This window comes from Sinohyriopsis cumingii, chromosome 18 (assembly GCF_028554795.1).
Source record: "Sinohyriopsis cumingii isolate HCF-2022 chromosome 18, ASM2855479v2, whole genome shotgun sequence".
In the NCBI taxonomy this organism is placed as follows: Eukaryota; Metazoa; Mollusca; class Bivalvia; order Unionida; family Unionidae; genus Sinohyriopsis; species Sinohyriopsis cumingii.
Window position 1 is genome coordinate 41,755,567 of NC_142978.1, and position 7,666 is coordinate 41,763,232.

General features: G+C 37.0%; 1 protein-coding gene across 1 annotated transcript in view; it reads right to left on the reverse strand.

Annotated features, from left to right (window-relative positions):
* Positions 1–7,666, reverse strand: part of LOC149776485 (uncharacterized) — a 150,238-nt gene that overhangs the window by 41,429 nt on the left and 101,143 nt on the right. The gene's annotated exons all lie outside the window — the stretch shown is intronic.

Below are 7,666 nucleotides of genomic sequence, written 5' to 3' on the forward strand. Positions count from 1 at the left end.
AAAGAAGACGAAATCTTTATTTAAAGAAACAATATATCAGAGGCGACATTCCGTATGCAAACTATATCGATTTATAATTTATCGTATGTGTGTATCTATTAATTGTTTCAAAACTGTTGAAGAAAGATGATCTATCCATACTCTTCGTAAGTTGTCAAGAACTTACAGTTTAACTGAATTTCAAAATCGGAAACGAAATTTGAATGAAATCGTAATGCAATCAAATCAAGAGCCTCTCGAAGGTACTAGCGCTCTTCTGTTTAATTTGTTTTACATGAATTTAAGATGCGACAATTTCTTCATTCACCAACGACTGTTGAAGCCAGTATTTTCAAATAATCTTCTATGTTGCATTTATTGGGTACAAGATTGGCACTATTTTCGTTGATGGCCAAGAAACTGTAACCCCGTGTTAATATGACTTTCCGTTTTGGAGGAGTAAGAATAACAAAAATTTTGAGATGGCTCCCATTGGGGCTATACTGGATATGAGATTGGCACCATTTTCATTTTGGACCAAGCTAAAGCATAATAAGTCTTTTGATGAAATCATAATGTCGAGCAGTGATCTTGGAGTAGCATCATTATTTTCAAGATTTCCATTCTGGCTACTATACTAGAAATCAGATCGGCACCATTTTTATTTACAACCAACTAAAACTAATAAGTCTTTTAATGATAACCCTATATTGATTAGACCATTTATTCCTGTGAAGAAATCATAATGTCTTTAAATGAGAACTCTATATTGATTAGACAATTTATTCCTGGGAAGTAATGATAATGTCTTTAAATGATAACCAAATATTGATTAGATCATTCATTCCTGGGAAGTAATGATAATGCCTTTAAATGATAGACTATTCATTCCTGGGAAGCAATGATCGTATCTTTACATGATAACGCTATATTGATTAGACCATTTATTCCTGGAACGTAATGATACTGTCTTTAAATAATAGACCATTCATTCCTAGGAAGTAACGATAATGTCTTTAAATGAGAACTCTATATTGATTGGACCATTCATTCCTAGGAAGTAACGATAATGTCTTTAAATTATAACTATATATTGATTAGACCATTTATTCCTGAGAAGTAATGATAATGTCTGTAAAAGATAACCAAATATTGAATAGATCATTCATTCCTGGGAAGTAATGATAACAAGATTTTTAAGATTGGCACCGTGGCAACCATATTGGATGTTTCGGCGGCACCATTTGCATTTAGGACCATGTAGACATTCATAAAACGGCATTTATTAAATACTCCATGGTGACAAGGCCATCCATCCAGGAGTAGTCAAAACAATGCTTTTGTGTTAAAACTATGCAACAAGAAAGGGTAAAAACCAGCAAGTATTAAAGTTTCTAAAATATAAAGTAAAAGAGTTAAGTATAACTTACAGTGAATAAATTCCTTGAATGTTATCCTAAAATTGTGCTATCAACTTCATATCAATCCGGAAATTATCCAACAATTCTAATATATTTGCGCTAGCGTAAAAGCGCCACTGAACAACCAGTTCTAAATCCAAAAGTTCTTACTTCAAGATAATCCCGATAAAGTACAATCTCACTAAAATCCTTGAAAGTTTCACATAAGCCGACTGAATTATTTAGATGTTCAATCCCATGAATGATTTCACATAATCCTCAAAGTACTGCCTGTTTTAGAATATATAGTTTCCACTCTACAAGTCCAACGAACATATTATAAATAAATCACGATTTCCTCTCACGACTCTTATAGAACTGCCATAGGAACTGAAGAATCCTGATATGGTGCTTTAATTATCTTATATTGCCTCTATGTGCGCACCGATTCAACAAAATCTGAAACACTAAAAAGATTCTCGAGAGCATTTTCATCCTTAGATGTCAAATAATGTAACAGTCATTTTTTGGACCTTCTCAAATTATTGAGCCAATCAACAACAAGGGCATGCACGATATCTCTACAGGACAAATGCAATCCTAATTTTAGGTGATGTCGTGACTTCCATTCGAATTAATCGTAGCGCAGTTGATTGAAATAGCTGTTAATTTGACTTTGGCAATCATTCTTCATTTATGAATGAAATTCTACACGCATCGTGCATGTAATTTTACTATAACACAAGCCAGCCACTCAATTTGAAGAATTAAAATGTAAATGTCATAAAACCAAATGGCTTAAATAAAACTAAATTATATGTTAATGTATAATACAGGTACGAGTAACACTTTCAAGATGTGCAGGCGGAACTATTTTCATAAGAAGTACTTAAAACCCCATGTTGTTGTTACAATGCATTCTTCTGGGTAATGAAATAGTAATGAATGTCCTTTAAGTTGTACTTGACGCGTTGCGAATCCTTTATTATAATTCAAGTTTTTGCTTTTTATTGCGGCGCCGCCTGCACCATGTCTGTCAAGAAAAAATGGGGTGGTTCTTCCAAGAAAGCATCCAGTGTAAACGGATACAGTAAATACTCGATATGATCTGCATCTTGTGAAACATCATAGACGGGCAATTTGATCTCGCGTGATCATCGCTATATTTGCGAGCAAAATCAGAAGCAGTGTCGTCATTTCCTAAACATGCTTCCATTCCCTACTCATCAATGAAATTATGTAAGTTGCTGAACATCGCCATGATACTATTGTTAGCAAATCCAACCTTGGCATCAATGTAGGAAATTAGGATTATCATAAACGTTTTCTGCAGGTTTTCCATCAATTTCCATGGAAGTTTCACAGGGAAGAAAACACCGAGACATATCATGCGCTTGTTATTCTATACGGTCAAACGAAGGGTAGCTTCTGTTGATGGAAGTAAATTCACGTTTGGTTGTCGATTTACTAATAGTCGTAATGTATGTCGAATCAATTTAACCGCTCACAATTCTTGATTTTTTAACTGATTCGCAGCAACGTTTATGATGCTATAAGCAACTGGCGTTGCAACTGGTGTGTTTGTAAATAATCACCAAGACTATTTCCGTAATATGTCGTGAGAACGGGTTTTCTCGCGCTAACAACTCGTACTGGTACTAGACATCTACGTACTTTTGTCACTGTATTAAAATACCAGCTCCATCTGTAATGTACAAGTGCATTGTAAAGGTTTTCAAGCAGAGATCGATCTTGTGCCCATAAGATTAAAACAAAGTTTTGTCACCCGATAATTCTGTCAGGACGAAACACCGGTGCCTCAGGAATAATTAATACCAAAATCACTTGGTTCCACAGCTCGTGAAAACTCAAAATGTATGTCACACTGGGATGCTATACCTTCCGCAGTTTCTTTTGTGTAACATCCGCTTTCATAACTGCCATTGCTGACATCACAGGTTAAATTGATTTGAATCGATGAGATAATTCTGAAAAGGTTAGGAGCGATATGGTATGTATCCTGGCCATTTCGGTCTAGCACGTAAACTTCGTTTGCCGTCAGGAATTTCATTAATGTTCTCATGTCAACCGAAAATTGTTCTTATTGACAAGCATGCAATGTCAGCCTTGTACGGATCACATTTAATCGAGATGGCAAAGCTGAGTCTGGGTTAGTTTTCGCATATGAAAATTGTGAAGCCTTTGCTCGTCTGTAACAAAATTTCTTCATTGTTATAATTCATGTTGTACGCGCCTGCGGAAAGTTTAACCTCTTGCCAGGTTTGTTCACCATCATTCATCGAAAACACAAACGAGTTATTCACAGGAAGACCATCAAACGGCTGTGATCTTATATTAGGCCAAATATAATTCACGTGCAACGATGCTAGTACAATCGCAAGTGTGTGTTATTCCCCTGCAGTGATTGGTGTAGAGAAAGTCGCGTAAAATTATGTTTTTGTTGATGAGATTGTAATCGTCGAGGTGACGACCGGAGGCGGTTTTCGTGTAAAACGCGTGTTTTGATGGAAAATGATTCGTGACTCATCATCAGTAAACAATATTCGATCGTTATAAGCATCAGGAATGTCTGCAACAAGTTCGTGCATCAGCATTCATAACGTTCCTGTGTCCATGATATCGTTGGTGAGCAATCGTTGACAAATTGGTGTAGCCTCAATTATGACTTTTGGTACGTTGTTGTCCGTGCGAATGACCCGAGTATTATTTCCAACCGATCCATGAGAGACACGTTTAGACCCAAGCAAGAGTGGTGAAGCCATTAAAGATGCTTGTACGTGTGGAATCTATGTTTGTCCTATGTTTGTCCCTCGTTTACGTCCACGTTGAATGCACGACCACCCAGGCCTTTTCTATGTTTGGGTAGTTTCTCATCTGTTGGGAACAAATATCGTTCTTCTTCCTTGGGAGGAAATACTCTTGTTGAGGATCTCCCGTAAAACCAAGATTTATTGTAAGAACTTGTTAATGTACGATGAAAACTATACAGTATGGTCTGATCTTTTCTTCACCTATGTGTGTAAGGAGCTGAACAATTTACGACAATCATTCCACATAGAGTTATTGCTGTATAATCGTTTTAATTCAGTCCAATCATTGAATATCCATTCGACCCATTCCCTATTTATGAACCTGGTCTCGTATACGCAGGCACTTCAAACTCTATCATATAATCTTTATATTGTTTTCACTCAGATACTTCAGCAGCAAACCGTAGGGGAAAGTCAAAGAATATTCGCCGTGTCGGTTCATTACGTTTTGGAACAGATATGTCTTTGATTTGTACTCGGTTTGTTCTTGTTACAGAAGATTTGCAAATGCCTCTTAAAACATTTCTTTTTGGACTTTGTACTAATTGTTCTGACGCACACCTCGCCGGACCAGGTCGTCTTTTCCTTCCAAGAATCTCAGAAGAATTGCTCGTGATTTCCTACACTTTATGCACTCGTTCCAGTTTTCGCAGTCTTGGTTGCAATTCCCATTGTTAATTTGATCAACGGTGCAAACGTCTATTTAAAGCTTTTTGTGATAGCTGAACATGCAGTCTGTCGCAGCTGCAACGTATATTTGACACGTATGCCTGTATCCATGTTATTTCGTAGAGTTCCAGTTGATCGCTCGAAGGTAACAGCTTTGCTACGTTGGTCAGAGCCTCTTGTATGAAATCAATGGCGGACCTCATTAGTGTGCATGTTTATTACAGTTATTAAATTGTTTAATCAGACACTTGTTTCCAAACGACTCCAAAATGTTTTTACCGACAATAGTTATGACGTTTAGGCTGGGATATATGTGCTTATAAGGCTTCGGCTGAGCAAGAAGTGGTTATAAAGTTTAGACAGGGCCATGTGTGGTTATGAGACTTAGGCTGAGTAATAATTTGGTTATGAGGCCTGGCTGGGTAATATGTGATTATGAAGCATTGAGTGGAAAATATGTGATCCTTCACTAGGCTCTTGTGCCGGCGTGAGTGCCCTCTCCAAAATCTTTGGATGGTTAATTGTTACATTTTTCCTAATTTCAGTGTTTCAGTTCCATTCCGAAGCTACTCAAATAGATCATCACTGTGTATTCACATGACAAGAAAAGGACAAGCATGCTAAGCAAAGGAGTGCATAGCAGTCGCCTGAAGACTCACTTGAAATATTTTCCGTGGGCTATGTTGGCCAATTAGCTTTCCGTAGACTAGAAACTCTCTCCAAGAATTAATTTACGCTCGTTGCAATCGAAAATCTGGTCTGTCATTAAAATACATAACAATTTTTAGTCTTGCGTCGTGCCTTAATTCCTATGTAATTTCAAAATAATCCTAATTGTTCTATCTAGTCACACCTACTTGTTCCAAGGAACGTCACAGTATTTTAATTTCAATGACTTCACGTCAAAATTGGCATGTTCCTTTACTTTTATTTCATGCCTGTTAAAGATTCTAAGGGAAAAATAATTAATAAAACAAGAGACCTTATATAATTAGCAGGGTAAAGTAAAGATCGGACGAACGGACAGACAAGACTCAGATCTGTTTTTCTAGCAACACTGCTATGTTGAGCAGTGTCAAGCATGAGTGCATATAACCCTTCCAGATTATTTACAATGAACAATACAATGCCTGTCTGAGATTTGGCGAAAAATAAAGCACTGAAATACGTGCCTAGAATTCAACCAATATATATGGTGAATACAGGAGAAACGTACAAATGGAGGGATGTATTACATCTCTTCTTCTTCTTCTTATTATTATTATTATTATTAATATCATTATTAATATTATTATTATTATTATTATTTATGACAAATGAACATGGACGGACTTATTAACCTGATATGTCTGTTATGGTGAGCAATAAGAAGCAGGGTACATTTGATACTAGTTTCGGATCCTTGTATTAAGATAATGGACGCGTCCCAGCTATTGATCAGGGCGCAATTGTTTGAACCTAGATTAAAGATAATGGACGAGTCCCAACTATTGACCAGGGTAAACAGGGGTTCACATGTTGTTGAGGACTCAGATCTTAAGCTAAACTGGAACTCCTATAGAGGACTGTCCTAAACTGGGAGCTGGTTTCTTCCATGCACAGAGATAGCATTGTTTCACTCAAAGTCACAGTTTTATCTTTTATAGATTTTATTATTCTTTGTCGTCCAAATGGACTAGCTGTTTTGAGTCTGACAACAAAATGAATCTCACTGTATTAAAAATCACTGTCCTACTTGTAATACAAGATGCTGTGTTGCCATTTTATTTGCCAGTAGAATTCGTACTTTGTTTGATAAACGGTGCTTGGCAGAGTAATATATGATCCTTTGCTGGGCTCATAAGCAAAGCAACGAAATGCCTACCCATTGTCGCCTGAAGACTCATTTGAAATATTTTACGTGTGCTTTCTTCACAACTCTGGGACACATCGCGCTCCGGAGACAAAATCTTTCTGTATGATTTGATTTACACTCGATACAATCAAAACGCTGGGCAGTCGATAAATCACCTAATAATTTTAGCCTTCCCAGTCGTGCTTAATTCCAAGGTCTCTCTTGGTATACGTCCGACGATGGTGTAGCTTCAGAGTAAGTTGTTGTTTCGCCTTCTTCATGGCTGTCTTTTCAGCGTGCTTTATATTAATTTGAAAATAAGCCTAATTCTGCACAACCCCTGATCTGGCCCGCGAACATGTTCTGTCCGGCCCTCAGTGCAAATTAAAACAACACAGAAATCTGGCCCGTGAACATTAATTATATTAAAGAAATTAGTGTTTGCTGCCCTCGAGTGGTATTAGAAAATGCAATCTGGACCTTGGCCGAAAAAGGATGTGCTCCCCTGATCTAGTGACTCGTATTTGTTCAAATGAACGTCATATTCTTTTAATTCCACTGACTTCCCTTCAAAATTAGCAAGATCATTGTCTTTTCTTTTCATGCCTGTTAAAGATTGTAACTGGGAAACAATGAATAAGCAAAGTACATTATTTGATTTGCAGGATAAAGTAAGGATCTGACGAACAGACGGACGAAACTTAGATCTGCTATCTTAGCAACTGTATGTTGAGCAGTGTCAAGTTTATGTACATTTAATCCATACAACTTAATTCACGATGATCAACAACGTGCGTATCCCCGATCTGGATCAGAAAAGAAATCACTGAAATACGGGTCAACAGTTTCTCCAATGTATAAGACAAAGAACGGTAAAACGAATAAATGGAATGACATATTAACCTGATAAGACTGTTATAGTGAGCAGGATGAAGCAGGGTGCGTCTGATACT